The 17,238-nt window shown below is 45.1% G+C and overlaps 1 long non-coding RNA gene across 2 annotated transcripts in view; it reads left to right on the top strand.

The window, feature by feature from the left end:
• Window positions 1–9,372: 9,372 nt before the first annotated feature.
• The window catches only part of LOC111768883 (uncharacterized), a 64,533-nt gene continuing 56,667 nt past the window's right edge, over window positions 9,373–17,238 (top strand). Inside the window, exons 1-2 of one of the 2 annotated variants that reach the window (XR_011428466.1) lie at window positions 9,373–9,621; window positions 13,627–13,878. This is a non-coding gene — a long non-coding RNA (uncharacterized lncRNA). The remainder of the gene's footprint in view (window positions 9,622–13,626; window positions 13,879–17,238) is intronic. The other variant, XR_011428467.1, reaches the window with a different exon arrangement.

The following is a 17,238-nucleotide window of genomic DNA, read 5'->3' as shown; positions in this document are numbered from 1 at the left end:
CTTCATTTAACCAACGTGGGTTTAGCATCACTTGCAGGTCAAGTATTGTGCTAAACACCAGGGAGACAGATGTCCACGTGTTGTATTAGAATTGCATATAGGCCTGCTTCACCTCCTGTACTCAGCTCTTTGAGGGCAAGAAGTGTGTCTTGTTCGTCCTTGTGTCCCTGGTGTTCAGTACAGTACTTAGCACCACATCCGGTACCCGATGGGTGAAAGAACGAAGAAATGAATGGATGAGGGAGACACAGTGTCATCTTCTGAAGAAACCCATCGAATGGCAGGGAGGCGGCAGCATGTCAATAAATGTTTGCAGGACAGTACACACAGCGTTGTTATCAGAGGTTGCTCCGAGAAAGAGTTTCTACCTGTTTGTGGGGGCTGGACAGGCTCACAGAGGAAGAAATGCATGACTGAGGTCTTGAAAAAGGCTAGGATTTAGCCAGGGGAGGAAAGAAGAGGAAGGCGTTCCAAAAAGAAGGAATAGCCTGTGCCGATGCACGGCATGTTGAGGTATGACCTGAGGAGCGAGTCTGCGTGGTAGAGGAGTGGGGGCAGAGGGTGGGAGGGTGGCAGGACCCCGAGAGCATTTAGCCCTTTATTCTAATCTATGCATCCCCATGATTCATTTATTAAAGGCTCGTTGCTGAATGTTTTCCTGCACCTCTCCAAAGAATACACGACTAGTCCTCTCAAGGACAGTGTTTCACACACTTCCTTTCCTCTGGAGCATCCAGAACAGGTCAGGGCATGGAGAATGCACGGTGAAGTCTATTTAGCTGGACTCCTGATTCTTGCCAGGAGTGGGTCATCTATTCCTTGTGCTGTGCTACTGAGCCACTAGTTTTGTGGGGATTCAGCAAAGATTTTGCCCTTTGTCTCTGTCTCTCTCTCTCTCATTCACTCACCCATCTATCCATCCATCCATCTGTGGTTAAGAACAGCAGTTACACAGACGACCTATTTTTTAAAAATGTATGCTCATCAGTCAGTAGAGAAGATAGCAGACTTGGGGCCTCCCAAGCATAAACGGCACTGGTGGGTGCCACCTGTAAGGATTTAACTGCTTGATTTTCTTTTCTTTTCTGGACTTCTTCCCCTCCCTCTTTGAATAAATAAAGACATTGACCTTCTTCTATCAAGATGCCACTCACTGAGGCTAGGTGGCTAAACTTTTCATCCAAAGATTTCATCTTCAGCGGCAACAAGCCAGGGTGGGGGAAAGGAAGAGCGTGTGACAGAAGTTGCCCCTTTCTGTTTATCTGAGACCTGCTTGAAATCTGATGCATCCCCGTTCTGTCAGCTGGGTCATGGGGCTTGCTTCATATCCGCCCCCAACACTAAATATTTAGCGCTGGGCAACAAGAGGCAGGAGGGAGGGAGTGGGGAGGCACATGGCTCTGTGTTGGAGTGTTTGCCTCCCACAATGGGAGGGATAGGAATAGAAAAGACCCAGGCGCGACATAAATATTTCCTATTATGGAGAAACTAAAGTCACAATGGAATCTGTCATGCTTGTGATATGAGAGATGGACAATATTTCGGGGCTGCTGCCATGCTGGCACCTGAATGGAGTTTATATTTTGTTTATGGAGCTGAATCCGAAGCCTTTTATTTTTTTGGCCCAGCCTGTGTAATTCTTCTTCATGGGAGCTCGAAATGGCTGCGGAGCAGCTCAATATTCCATTTATTTTATTTATAAAAGAAATTCAAAGGCTGAAAAGATGAAGTAATTGACTTACTGGGATGACAGTTAAACCCACTAAATTTAATCTTATCCTCTCAAGTACAACATATCGCGCTTACAAATTATCGCCAGGCACCAGGCAGCCCGGCGCTCCTCACCTAATGCAAATGGAACGGAGGCCTCTGTTATTGTATTATCTGACTTTACTATCAGCATTAATCCGGCTTAGCTCACTTAATGATGCCACTTGTGGCACTCTGAAGGCAGCGGAGAAGTCTATAAACTACTTCCATTAAAATGCAAATCGGGCCCGCCGAGAAAATAAGTGACACAAAAAGTGGGCGAATTGGGCCGTGCGCGCCCGGCTGCCGCCGCCCGCGTGATCCCGGGATAATGACTGATGCTGTGATTATCCGGCCCGCCGCGGCCCCGAGAAAGGGAGCCAGCCTTGCACGGAGCGCCACAAAAGTGCTCCAACAAGCCGGGGCATTTAATTTCTGAAGAGATTTATATTTTTTTGTTGTCAGGAAATGAACAAATACTTATCAATGTAAAAACTGCTATCTCCGATCTCGCTGCCAGGTTTTTCATACTGATATTATTTGCACCCCATAACACAGGAAATGAAAATCTTCTTTGCCTTTCACGTCGCCACTGTATCATCAAATCCTCTGCTCACAGACTTGCCTGCCCCCGCTCTGTCTCCCTCCCCGGTAAACAGAAAAGAAAACTTTTGTGGGCTCTCGATTGAGAAATTCCAAGGCTCCGGATTTTCCAGCCCCGACTTGCATTTCAAGGACAGGAGCTCCCTTCTTTCCAGTGTAGGGAGAGCCGGTGGGTTGGGGGAAAATGAAAAAAGGGGGGAGGGCTCGGAGTAAGGCGCTCAACGGTAACATCTGTTTTACTTAAGCAGCCTGATTCCGTTTTAGGATGAAAAAGTATTCCCTTTCAGCGTGAGGAATCATGGGTCCCGGGTCTTGTATTGATTCAAAACGAGGCCTAATAAAACACGAGCAGGTGATTTAGTTTCATATTTTGATTCCTGTGTTTAAACAGTCCCTCTCAAGTTCTCCTATGTCGGCTCAGGGATCAGAGCATCTCCGCTTTGATGTGGGAGGAACTCCAGGGCCAGCCCAGCCTGGCCTCCTCCGCTCGGTGCCGGTGGAGTCCGAGGCCAGTGCATTTCTCACAGTGCCCTGGCAGGCAGCCCATCCTCTGTGGTCAGGCTCTCAAATCTGTAAGGATTTATGGTCCTCGCAGAAGGATCAATATTACATTTTAAATATTACAATACCTTTTATCGAGACAATATTGCAACAAAAACATTTTATGCTGTCATGGGATTCCATTAAAATTGATTTCAGCCCTCTGATTGGTGGGCTTCCCTGCCGCTCTGTGTTTGCCGGGGTTGAGGACCAGTGTGCAAACAGGGCAGGCAGGTCCTGCCCAGGAGGCCGTGGACTGAAGAGAGAGGTGATGCTGGGCACCCCGGGAGGGCGCAGAAACTGGCTCTTGCCCACGTGGCCTTCTTAGGGAGCCTTTTTCTCAGCCACACTGACTCTTTCTGGCTGAGAAGTAATCTCAGGGGAAAGAAGGCCCAAGTGGGGAGAAGAGAGACCCTGTGTGGGAGAGGAGGAGATTTATTGTGAAGCCCTGGGACAAGGCCACAGACCATCCTCTGTGCATTCCTCTGTCCTCTCTACATGTCTGGTGCAAATTTGCCACACTGCTGTGTAATTCCCCGCGCCTGTGTCCATTTCCCTCTCTCGATGGAAGAGGCTCTCCCTGAGGGCAGGAGCTGCTTAGTTTGTTTTCCTACGCTCTGATTTTTGCAGTGTAGATACCAATAGGTGTTCAAGGAAGCTTTGTTGAATGACTAAAAGAATAAAGGAAGGAATAGTATTATCCCCTTACCCCATCTCTGCATACTCTCCAGAATTGTCTAGAAGAGATAAAGCACATCAATGGATTGCCCCTACACAGGAAAAAAGACTCCCTCAGACTTCCCTCCCATCCAAGTGTCATGGTGTTGATTTGCTCGTTCATTACTCCACAGATATTTACAGCGTGCCCGCCACGTGCCAGGCACCGAGCCAGGTGGTGAGACACAGCAGAAAGACAAGATCAGGGTACTCGGGGAGCTCCTATTCCAGGGAGAGAAGCAAAGAAGCAAGTAAATGGACAAATGAATACTATAGCTGCACATTATAATACATACCATGAAGGGAATGGAGAGAGTGATGTGATTGGGAATGTTCCGCAAAAAATACTGTGATTTCTGGATAATTGACCTTCTGAGCAAATGTGGGAATGAGTTTGTGTGTGTGACACCTCACCGGCATCTACAACAGCTGGTTCCAGTTATCTACTGCTGTGTAACAAACACCCCAAAACTTAGTGACTTAAAATACCAACAACATTTATTTTGTTCATAAATCAGCAACGTGAGCAGGGCTTAGTGGGGACAGCTCATCTCTCTTCTACTCATCATTAGCTGGGAGGATCAAAGGCAGGGGCTGAAATCATCTGGAAGCTCTCTCATTTGCATGTTAGGAGTTTGCTGCTGGCTGTCAGCTGGGACCTCAGATGGGGCTGAGGCTGAAACATGGCCTTTTTGTGGGGCTGCTTGCCTTCCTTATGGCCTAAGGGCTGGGTTCCCAGGGCAAGCAGCCTGAGAGAAAGAGACCCAGGTGGAAGCTGTATTGCCTGTTATGACCTAGGCTTTGACGTACCACACAGTCACTTTTGTGGCATTCTGTTGATTAGAGGGTAGTCATGAGATGGACCCATATTCAGAGGAAATGGAAATAGACCCTGTTTTTCCATAGGAAGAGTGTCAAAGAATTTGTGGACATATTTCTAAATCATCTAACTCCTCCGTCAATGAGATAAGAAGCATTAGTTTGGAAGAAATTATCAAGTACGCTTTACCTCCATTCACCATCTCCCCTTCCAATTGGTTCCCCTTCCTCTGGCCTCTCTCTAGCCACCCTGTCATGGCCACCGAACTAATCTTCCAGTCTTCCTCTGATTGTTTTTCATTTTGTCACTCTCTCTTCAGTGTCCCTCCACCGTTTGCTAGAAAAAACCCCGGCTCCTTATACAGACATTCGAAACCCTTGCGTATCTGGCCTCAGCCTCCTTCCCTACTTCGTATCCTCAACCAGTGGAGAGAGGCTGAATTTAAGGAAGAGACCAGGTTGGGCTGGTTATTTTTACCTAAGTGAGTTACGGTGTGTGTTTCCTCATCTGTACTTTTGCTGTCAGGTTGCTCCCCAACACCCGAATTCTTCTCATGCTTCAAACCTCAGCCCAAGCCTGCCTCTTATAATAACAATAGTAGCCACCGTTTATTGAGTACCCACTGTCTGTTAGCAAGTTCACTAGAAGCTTTGCATTTATTTCCGTTAATTCTTACAACAACCTTGCAAGTTGCCACTTGCTCATTGAACAGATGAGGAAACTGAGGCAGAGAGATTTACTCTAGGCTACCCAGCTAGTATGAGGTTCATTCAAGATCCAAATCTGTCTGCCCTGAGTCTGAGCTCTTTCTACTGTGATGTCTACAAAACTCAATGCTGTCTCTACAAGGTAGAAAGTGATGAGCAGATACATCATAATGGAGAAGTCCTGGGTGGTTCAGAGGTGAGTGATCTCTCTCATCCTCTGGGAATTGAACTAATCAGGAACCTCCATGGTTCAATGAAATGGTGTCATGATAGTAATAAACAGACCTAGTCCAAATTGAAAGTTTCTGTTTGTCTTTAGCTGCATCAGGCTCAGGGCCAGCCTTACTTTTAGGAACTGTTATCATGATTTCCTTAAGTCTCCCAATTTCCAACTGGCAAGCAACTCCTTAAGGCCTGAGAGTGTTCAATAGGGGGAACAATGGGCTAAGAGTTAGGCAGCCTGGCTGTTTGTTCTACTTCAACAATTTTGAAATAAGGTTTTGTTGGGCTGGATAAAAAATGGCCCCAAATTCTCCCCTTTCCTGTATGCAGGGCCCTTTACAATGTGTCTTTGACGCCCTTCCCGTAACAAAGGAGGGCTCTTGACTATGGACTGGCCTTGTGAACTTGCTTTGACTAATAGAATGTGGAAGCAGTGATGTGATCGGGCTTCTGAAACTATGCCTTAAGGGGCCCTGCGCTTTCTGCTTCTCCCTCTCGTGACCCTGCTCCAAGACTGCCATGCTAGGAAGATGCGAGGGTGAAGGACCAAGCAGAGAGAGAGGCTGAGCCATCTCTGCCCTCCCAAAAGCCTAGGGCTGAACCCAGCCCCCAACTGAATGTTGCTGTGGGAGTAAGAACTGACCAGCCAACCAATAGAAGCTTGGGGAAAGGAAAGTTGTTATCAAGTCACTAGGTTTTGATGTGGTTGGTTAAATAGCAATAGCTAAGTCATACACATGGGTGAGACTCCACCGGGGAAAGGGAATTTGAAGACCCTTTAGAATATAGGTGTAGAAATAGGCTTTGCCTGTAGGAACTGAAAGGAATGGGAGGAGAGAGAAGCCTCATTATCTCCAGGAATTCATTAAGTTGGAAGAAAACAGGTACACGAAAGATGTTCAGACCAAGAGTAGTATTCAAATACTGAGTAAAATGAGAATCAGAGTATCATAAAATTTCAGGGCTAGAAGGACCTTCTGGAACCATGTGGTTCAGGGATGACAAAAAGATTTCTTCGTTTATCAACTCCAATTGATTAGTAGTGGCTGCCTGGAATGCTGTGTTGAGAATTCTGAGGTTTGTCTGTTTTCAACAGAAAAGAGGGCTGTGATCGATTAGCACTGTCTGCCGTGGGTGCAGGTCTTACTACAATTACTCTCTGTGCAAAGCTCTTTCCAGTCTCAGCACCTTTCCCCACGTTGCACAGTCTATTTGAAATGCTCCTCCACCCAATCAGTGTTTTTCTAGCTGGTCGTTCTTCAGGAATCACCTTTAATGTCCCTTCCTCAGAGAGGCCTTCCCTGCCTAAAGTAGAATCCCCTCCACTAATGTCTCTTCATTGCAAAGGTCATAATTTGTCATCATATATTTGTGTGTGTATTTATTTTTCATTAACCTTCCTCACCCCCTTCTCACACAACAGTCATAAAATGGCAACCTTCCCGAGGGCAGGGTCATATCAATTTTTTCTCAGCTGCTTACCCAACACCTAGCACAGTGCTGGGGCACAGTTGGTGCTCAGTATTAGTTGTTGAAATGATCATGAAGAGGTGACACAGATACCAAATTTGGACATGCTGAACCAATCCCGTTTTCTCCTCTAACATGGAGTCTTCAGGTCGTATTATTTGCTCACAGTCAGTCAAACTGCAAATGCTTAGTCCAGTTCTCCTCCCAAACCACCAGGTTTACCATGCACACTGATGTATTTTAGAGATTGTAAGCTCCAGGACAAAAGGGGCTGAGACTGTGCTGGCAGACAGAGATGGTGCTGGAGCAGCCAGGCAATTCAAACACATAATCTACTAATGAGGAAAAATAACGATCAGTTAAGTTTCCTTAAAGTTTGTTGCTTTAAGCTGATATTTGGTCATGCTGTGATATGCCATTGGGTGATACCAAGTTGTGGGCGTGTGAGGGGTATTCTGTCTTGGCCTTTGTTTCTGCCCCCATCAACACAAATGGAATGTTCAGGAGTTGAACTGATGCACGGTTGTAGCACTCTACATCCCAAGGAAGAACATTAAATATAATAAGAAATTTTTATGGTCCTGAATATCTTTTAGACATTAATATTTTGAAAAGAAGATAAATTGAAGATGAAAAATAAGGACAGGTAAAGACATTTTGTCTCACTCTCAAAATTAGAAACAATAAAAAGAAATTAATTGACATATGTCCAAAGCAATGATCCTATTTCATGTAGGAAACCTTCTGCGTTCACCCAGAATTTCCACAGAGAGCGGACACATTTCACTGTTTGCAAAGCCTTTCTTATTAGGAACTACCAGTGTTTCCCTGAGGTGAGTGGCCTGCTCATTGAGGTACAGAACGGGCTAAAGAAAGAGCACCCCTGAATGCACATTGAGCAAAAAAGAACATTTGGCAAATTTTGCGACAGCTGGATTGATAATGACCATTTGTGGGCTTTAAGTAGTGGCAGGACACATTACAATAATTTCAATATTTTCTCAGTTAAAACCTTTATTCTCTCTTTATGATAAGTGTCCTCTTTCCAACTCTACCCTCTAGGACAGGGATTGGCAAATTTTTCCGTAAAGGGCACAATTGTAAATATTTTAAGCTTTATGGGCCACAAGATTTCTGTTGCAACCCTGCCACGGTGGGGTGAAAGCCGGCATAGACAGTATGTAGATGAATCAGTGTGGTAGTGTTCCGGGGAAACTTTATTTACAAAAACAGACAAACTGGATTTGGTCTGCAGGCTGTATTTGCCAACGCCTGCTCTAGAAGAATCGAGTCAGTGACTCTTTTTCTGCTCTGAAAGATGAAAACTCCAGTTGCTGATTTCCCAACATTGCTTCTTGCCTCCTAATATGCAATTAATATAAGCAGCAAAATATAGCCGAATTTCTATGATTTTAAAGTTGTTAAAACAAAAAGACTAAGTTCATTGTGCCTCTAAAATGAAGGAACAGTGTCTAATCTAAGAAACTGTTAAAAAATTAAAACGACGAGTAATTTCCAAATTCTGCTTCTGTGCGGCAGCCCTCCTGCATTTGAAATTTTCGAGTAGAATAGCTATTATTTCCCACTGATGAACCACAAATGGGCTGAAGTTATTTGCATACCTTTTTACACACAATATACACTAGTACTCTAACCTCTGATTCTTCTTACCAAATTCCATTTAATTTGTCATTAATTAGTAAATTGTTATGTGAAATGCTGCAAAGCATCTTGGGTGAAACAGCCAGCCTGAGGATTATTCTTTTGGAAGCTATCTGAAATTGTTACTACTGAGCAATTTCCATGAAAATAGAAGGGTCTTTGGAGCTGTTCTTTTAAAATAAGAATAAAATGAACCAAATAGGGGAGAACAAATAAAGGCAATAATAAATCAAGAACAAAAGACAGGAAACTGGTCCCCAAAAAAGTATCTAGGAAGAAACTATATTAGCTTATTTTTTCAAAGAGTAGATGCTTCTTTAACTTTAAAGATACAATAAAAACAAAACAAACTAAGAACAAGTCCAAAACTAAGCCTTCAAGGTCCAGTCTGTGTCTGCTTTAAGAATCTTCCCGTCTCTGAAAGCCTTTTTCTAAGGTGGAGGGTTGGGGGAATCTTGGTAGGGTATAGGCAAGTTCAAGTTCCTTCCTTCTTCCTGTTACACTCATCGTCTTATGTGTCTGCATCTCATTGCTTTGTTTACCTTCCTTCCTTCTTTCCTTTCTTTCTCTTGCTTTGCTTGCTTGCTTTCCTTTATTTCCATCTTCCCCCTTCTCTTCTTTCACTTGAAGCCCAGCTGAGTACGTCCTCTGGATAGACAGGGTTTTGCCTTCAAGCTGTTTCCAGTGTATAATTCCTCCTTACCGCCACCTCCACAACCAAGTCCAAATGAAAGCTGAGCCTCTTCGACCCTCTGCCCTCCCTTTCCTGCCTCCTCTTCTCCTGGGTTTCAATAGTTGATTGAACGGTGTGTTAGGTTCACTGAACTTGGTCTTGGCTTCAGTTCCACCCAGAGACAAAGTCCGTTTCCAGGCCAATTTCCATATGAAAGCAGCTGAGATCTCTTTCCCCATTCTGGAATTCCAGGCAGCACCCAGGGCTCTGACTTCTCAGACTCAAGAGTTTTTGCCCAACTTTCCCCCCTCATCCCAACTCACCCCTAATCTCCTCCCACTCCAGTTTCTCTGGCCACAGGATTTCCACTTCTCCCAGCACAGTGTTGTGGCCCTGAGAGAGCGTCTGTGAACTCAACTCCAGAACAACTCGCTTCACGTTTCTCTGAGGATGACGGTGTAAGAAAGGGATTTGTTTATTAGAGTTTGAGATGGGCAGTGGGAGGTCCCATGCAGGAGGGGGAGGGAGGGAAGAGTCAATGCTTATTCGGGTTGAGTCTAAGAAAATCGTAACTCCTATTGCCAACTGTTTAGGAACAAATATAACCCCATTAAACAATTTGTCTGATTGTCTGTATATCTGGTTTGGGGTCTGAGGCAAACTGCCGCCAAAATTTCTACTCTACTTCCAAGATGTGGTTTTGCCAAACTGGAAAATGACAAGAAAAAAGATGCTACTCATTTCCATTACATTTCTTGTGCAAGCAAATGGCCTGATTGGACCTTTAAAAATGCCATTAGCAGAAATAATATTCCCAAACCGAAAGGAACTCAGGAAATCTGTCCTTATTTGAAAGCCACGAAATGTGTGTGGGTTGACAAATGGGAAAACCACCCTGGGGTTCTCATTCACCTCAAATCAGAATGGTTTCAGAAGTTGCTGGTGGCTAAATCAGCCTTTATTTATTTACTGGCTTGTGTTAATATCGTGCCTTGGTGTTTCTGCTCTAAGGTCTGTCTGAGGTTAATACCTGGTCACATTTCAGTTATGTTCTTAACAATGCTTTGTTTCTTCCTTTTGTTGGGGAGGCAGGCGCAGTGATTTATAGACTTCTTGTGTTAGAGCAAACGCTGTAATTGTTTTCATTATATCTCCTAAAAAATGTCACTTCTATAGTGGGGTTCAATCGTCTGGAAGACTATAAATATGGCTATAATTTTGGCACCACAAGATTGTCTTAGAATCCCTGCCATGGATATGAGGAACTACATGTCTGCATGCGTGAAGGGAGTGTGTGTGAGTGTGTGTGTGTGTGCACATGCACATGTGCATCTGTGGGTTTGTATGAGTGTGCCCGTACAAATGAACAATGTGTATGTGTGCGTGTGGTATATTTTCAACCATGTGTGCACAAGGGTACTTATGTGTGTATGTGTGAGTGTGTGAGATGCATATGCACATGGGATATGCACATGGATGTGCACATGTCTGTGGACCTAAATTTGTATAAGTAAGTGGGTATGTGTATCAGGGAGTGGGTGAATTTGCAAATCAGGATGTGGAGCCCATCTAATGAGAACCCTAGCATCCTCCTAGCAGCCAAAAGCTTTCAAGACTCTTTGTTGTAGTCATGCACCGTATAACAATGTTTCAGTCAATGACAGACCACATATACCATGATGGCCCCATAAGATTGTGTGTAGTAGGCTAGGTTTGTGTAAGTACACTCTATGTTGTTCACATGACAATGAAATCCTCAGAATGTATCCCTGTTATTAAGTGATGCGTGACTGTAGTTGCATTCCCAGTGGGCTCCAGACCTCAGCCTCTGACTTGTGGCACAGTGTGCTCTCCCGAAAGGAGAAGTTATTGAAATGCAGAATGTCTGCTGTTGCCAGCCCAAACTCTACTAAGTTGTGTTGGCCAAGTCCCCGAAAAACAGCCTGGACATCACTGGAGATACAGGCTCTAAGCAAAAACATATGTGCCTCTGCCCTCGGATCACTGGCCTGTATGGAAATGGATCTATCTCTGTGGAACAGAAGGAGGAAAAACTGCATCCCTCCCACTGCTTGCAGGGAGGGTGCCTGGTATTGTTTATTATGCTGACCAGGTACCTTCCTTATGGATTCTAATAAACTAATCTGCCCTTGCTTTATCTCACACACCCTTTATTGTTCTGCATCTGGCCTTGGTAATGAATTCATACATACACGGGTGATAATAAGGAAGGAGAGTTTAAGTATTTTGACAGTGTTAGTATTGATCGTAGAATAGATTAAGAGACAGCCAGGAGGAATTTCTTCACGGGATCAAATTCTCTCCCCTCCCCCCGCCCCCCCCCCCCCCCCCACCAGACAGCTGGCAGCAGTGGACACCAACATTTGTCAATGCAACCATTTCAACTCTTGAGCAAAAGCCTCCCATCTCAGAAATTGTGCATCTAACAAATCACTGCATTTTGTTCTTAAATTTATCCTGTGGCAACATTTTGGCAGGATTGTTGGACTGTGGGATAAGGAGATGAAGAATTTTCAAGAAAGGATTTCCCACCCCCAGCTGCTGCACACTCTACGGCATCGTGCGGGGAGAGGTGGTGATGATTGATCACGTCCAGGTCCCAAGAACCCCTTCTCCCCTCCCCCTCTCCTCTCCAGACCCTCCCTTTCCATAGGTTTCTACGACAGGGAGAATGATTTACTGACTAGTTGGGGATAACAGATATTGGTCTTAGGTCCAATCTAGTTAAGTATCTTTTAAATAAACAGGTCTGGCCTTGCCTTGGGCCCCAACACCATTGCCTTTTTCATGGCCTTTATCCTGACAGTTTGTCTTGGCTCCCAGATCTTGTTTGCTTGGTCCCTGACCCCTTGACTTACTCTGCGGCCACACCCAGAGTCAGACTCTGCTGACTCAGTTCCTGGACCTGCGTCCTCAGCGCTGACCTCCGGCTTCCCTTCCTGACTGCATTCTTGCTTGCCTTTCTGGTAATTCTGTTTTGGGGCTCTCTGCGGAAGCACTCTGCATGGTCCCACCCAGCATCCCTGCTGGGTTCTCATTAGTTCCATGCATGGAACCCCAACTCCTGGTCAGCTCCAGCTGTGCTCTGAGAATTACTATAGGAATGAGGTTTAGTAGGAAATAAAGAGGGAGAGGATTGTGGCTTATTGAGCGTCTATATCATCCCAAGCTCTGTGTGAATGAGCTTTAGATATGTTACCTAACACTCACAGTGAGATGCATGTTATGGCCCCCAATTAACCTTTGCAAAAGCAGAATCTAAGAAAATTGAAATAACTTCCCCAAGGTCACTCAGCATAGCTAATGAATGGAAGAACCAAAGTTTAATCCCACATTTAGCTTTTTTCTTTTATCTGTCTGATAATCCTTAACCTAATCACTACAGTAGTTGCTGAGCTTGTATATCTATCTGCCAGGCTCTGTGCCAAACAGATTGTCTATATTGTCTTTTCACACTTAAAACAATTCAGATATAATTCACATGCCATAAAATTTACCCTTTAAAAGTGTACAATTCAGGGCCAGTCTGGTGGCACAGCGGTTAAGTGCACACGTTCCACTTCAGCTGCCTGGGGCTTGTCGGTTCGGATCCTGGGTGTGGACATGGCACTGCTGGTCAAGCCATACTGAGGTAGGCGTCCCACATATAATGTAGAGGAAGATGGGCATGGATGTTAGCTCAGGGCCAGTCTTCCTCAGCAAAAAGAGGAGGATTGGCAGCAGATGTTAGCTCAGGGCTAATCTTCCTAAAAAAAAACCACGTAAAATTCAGTGTTTTTTTGATATGTTCACAGGGTTGTGCAACCATCACAACTCTATGATTCCACAACATTTTCATCTCCCCAAAAAGAAACCCCGTATCCATTAGTAGTCATCCCCCTTTCCTCCATCTCCCTAGCCTCTGACATCTACTAATCTATTTTTTGTCTCTATGGATTTACTGATTTTGAATGTTTCACATAAATGGAATCATGTAATATGTAGCCTTTGCATCTGGCTTCTTTCACTAGCATAGTGTTTCCAAGGTTCATCCATGTATGTCTCAGTAGCACGTATCAGTACTTCATTCTTTTTTATGGCTGAATAATATTCCACTGCATGAATGTACCACATTTTATTTTTTTTGAGATAACTTTCACAATTATCTTATGAGGTAGGTGCAATTCTCATCTTTGTAGGTAAATTGAGATGTAGAAAGATTAAATGACTTGCTTTAGATCATGTTCTAGGAATGGTCTGCAAAATACAATCATTTTATGCTTGTATTTTCAGTTTAAATGGCTTATTGTCCACCCCAAGCAGATGATGGACCAGGGTTGTAACCATAATATAACGTGGATACAGGGCGCATGCATCTCCCAGTGGGATTTCACACAGGCTGTCCCCACCCAGAGCCCTCCCTAGTCTCTGTTTCAGGATTCCACTCTCCTCTCTCCCTTTAGGAGGCCCGAGCCCTGCAGTTCGGAGGAGGCCCCCTTGGACTCTGCAGTTTTGCAGCTGACCCGGGACTACTGTCTGGCAGGGGAGGGCAAAGGAAGAGAAGAAGCACTTTTCTGATGGGACATTCGATGATGCTTCTTAGTGGGCGTGGCGCTTCCATTCAAGTCCCCCATCTCAGTCAGAGCTGGGGACTTGCAGTTTGTCCTTGCCTGACAGGGATTCGAAGGGCCAAATTGTTTCTAGAGAATAAAACGGTAAGAACTAAAGAACAGATGATACATTAAAACAGTAAGTAAACAACTTTTTTATCAACAAAATTCTATTTCATGTCAACCTCCAACCCCTCTAGTCTGTCTTTCTGGTAGTACAATACTAATGAACTGTCCATTACAGAGCCTGTACAAGGAGGCATAGTTCCTGCCCTCAAGGGGCTTACACCCAGAGTGGGAGCTAGAATGTGCACAGGAACTCTCTGACCATACCAGGCTCTGCACACTCGGCTGTGCACTGGCATTGCCATCCACATGCTGGATGTGCTGGAGCAGCCAGAGGAAGGGAAGACCACATGGGTTGGAGCAGGCTGGGAAGGCTCCCTGTTTTGAAGGTGGAGAATATGAGACTGAGGGAGGCGGGGGTTGAGGTCATCAAGGAGGGCTGGAACTTAGTCAAATATCCAGCGGAGGAGAGTAGGGGAGAAAACAGCCCAGGGAGCGGCACAGGGCTAGGTATGAGCCGGATGTGGTTGGAGAAGGATGAGTAAACCTCTCTGGCCAGAGTTGAAAGGATCTTGGAAGGGAGCTGATGAGGGAGGCAGGAGTGAGATGTGGTAAGACAAAGAATTTGGATTTTACTTGGTAAGCAAACAAAACTTAGGGCGGAGGAACTGCGTCAGGGTCAAGCCGAGCTTGCTACAGTCCTCTGGCAGGACAGGAAGTGTCAAGTGACTCGAGAAAAGCTTTCCAACTTTATTGCTCCCTGAGAAATAATGGCAGAGGTACGGGGTTTGGACCCACTGGGAAGGCGTGTCTAGAGTGGTGTGTTCACAGGCAGCTGGAGGCTCGTAAGAGCAAAATGCAGACAACAAGCAAGCAGCTAAGGCGCTGACCTCATGTGGCTGGCGCAGCCACCGGCCAGAGCAAAACCAGAGCAAGCTCCCCAAATGTGCCTGGGACAGTCAGACATCACTACTTTGAACTGCCCAGTTTGGTGGCCAAGGTGAGGATGTGGGCTGAAGAACAGAGAATGAGAAACTGGGCTCTCATCTGGGACTACACCTGAGTTTAAGACATGTGTCAATAATTCAGCTCAAAATCTGGATGATTCTGAAGGTCTAGTTTTAAAACATAAATGAGAAACTTTTCATTCTGATGATAGCTATCATTTGTTAGACTTTTATGTTCAGGGTCTGAGATATATATATGTACGTGTGCATGTGTGTGTGTATATATATATATATATGTATATAGGTTTTAATGCTCATGATTTTATGCATAAGGGAACTGCTCAGAGAGATTGAGTGACTGGCCCAGTGTCACACAGCAAGCAAAAGGCAAGGCTACAGTTCAGCCGTTGTGCTGCTGGCATCAAAGCCCACACTTACTTACTCACCCATGTTACGTCCATAGAGGTTTCCAGACATTCTGTTGACAGAGGCATCTGTGTATATTTTCATCCCAGTCATGATGACTTTTGACTTCTACATACATACATGAGGAAAACAACACCAGTCTTGGTTGTGATTTTTGCTCTGGCTGAAAATGTAGGTGCTGAACACAAAGCCAGATTCAGAACTCTGGAAGATTGATGTCTCTTCTCAGGGCTTTAAACAGTAGTTAGTAGTTCAATAAATGCTCTCCATTCATATCCAGGAATTTTATGCCACAACCACGTGGCTGAATTTTTCTGCAACTGCTCATCTATCTAGTGCTAGTATTTATCTCTCTATTTAAGAAGTTACTTTTTCTGTAGGAAGATTTCATCATCTAAACAGAAATAGACATCATCATTTTGCAGCTTTTTGTGCATCCTGGCCTCTTTGTTCACAACATGTATTGGGGGAGTAGAAACATGCGTGTACTCATGTGCTTGTATATGTGCACGTGCACACACACTCTCAACCTTCGTTATTAGAAGAGAACGAGCTGGTTGGGGAATGGGAAGTGGTCTGGCACAGGAAAATCTCTTGCAGGTCTGGTGAGATCCATGAGGAGGCTGTGCTGCAGGGGTCTGTGCTGGAGGGGTGGGGTCCGAGGGTGGGGGTGGGGTCCCAGGGTGGAGGGGGGCTCCTGCCTGACCTTTCCACCCGGGATTCTGGCACCAGCATTGACATTCCAAGCATCCGTTCTGAGGGCACTGCTTGGGGTACGAGGCTGCTCACATCCAGCCAGGAAATTTCATCCATATGTTTCTGATTCATTTACACTCATAAAAATGTGATTTTCAAGAGCGATGTGACACGCAATAGGCTTTCTGGGCCCTCTCTCCTGCTCTGTCTCTGCTCGCAGGAGCGGACAGATCCATTTTGCCAAGAGAAAATGAATTCAGACTGCAGGATCCTCGACCCCAGAGGCAGAAACGCCAGCGAGGCTCACACAGATGGTCCCCTGCCAGCGTACGGCGACTCCCAACAATACACCATCAGGCTGAAATTGTGCCCAAAATTTGCCTTCTGCCCTTCCCAAGGGAGCGCTGGTTCAATAACCCAATGATAATGATGGCTTTTTTCCTTGCTATTTTTATTTTCTCTATTTCTCATCCTTTCATTTGCTCTCATTACCCTGGCAGCATTGATTCCCCTGCTCTGCTTACCGCCCAAAATATTTGCAGCTTCTGGTGTATCTTTGTTCCTTCAGATCGGTTCATCATGAGCCAATCCATTCACTCTCTTTGTTTTTTGTTTTTATTAACTGAGATATTGCAAATTGCCTGAAAATAATGGAACTCTATTTCATTCTCAAATCCGTACAGACTTTTAGGCCATTTGGCTCAAGAACTGTGTCTCTTGGCCTCTAACAAGTTTACTTAGTTTTGTCATCATTCTATTTCCAGTCTCTTCTTGTCTGTTCTGTTTTACTGGCCAGCCCTGTTTGTTTTTCCTCTTTGCTGCTCCTGGATATGGTGGGCGAGGTCTACTCCTGTTATGGCATCATTTCCAAGTGATGGAAAAAAACTAAACAACGCTGCTCCAGATTAGGGGAAGGCTAGGAGCTTTGGGAACCCACAGACTGGTAAATCCATCCTGACCCTACTGCTTCCTAGTTGTGTGACCTCGGGCCTCAGTTTCCTCCTCTGCATAGTGAGGAAGATAAAATCCATCTCACAGAGTAGCTGTAAGGATTTAATAAGGCCATGTCCTGTTTGTCCCTTTATCCACATCACCTGGTACAGTGCCTGGCATATAGGGAGGGCCAATTCATTTTAATGTCAGTGTCCTTCAACCGAAGGCCACCCAGAGCAAACCTGCAGTTAAGGAGAATGGCTTTATCACTCACTGTATTGAGGGAGAGCACAGACCCAGGGGAACCAGAGAGCAGCTCAGTAAGAGGGTCTTTGAAAGAACCTATGATAGGAGCTGGGGTTTAGTTGAGTGATTTGGAGGAAAGTCTAAGGAAGTA

This window comes from Equus caballus, chromosome 18 (genome assembly GCF_041296265.1).
Source record: "Equus caballus isolate H_3958 breed thoroughbred chromosome 18, TB-T2T, whole genome shotgun sequence".
In the NCBI taxonomy this organism is placed as follows: Eukaryota; Metazoa; Chordata; class Mammalia; order Perissodactyla; family Equidae; genus Equus; species Equus caballus.
This window is presented reverse-complemented; position numbering and strand designations above follow the sequence as displayed.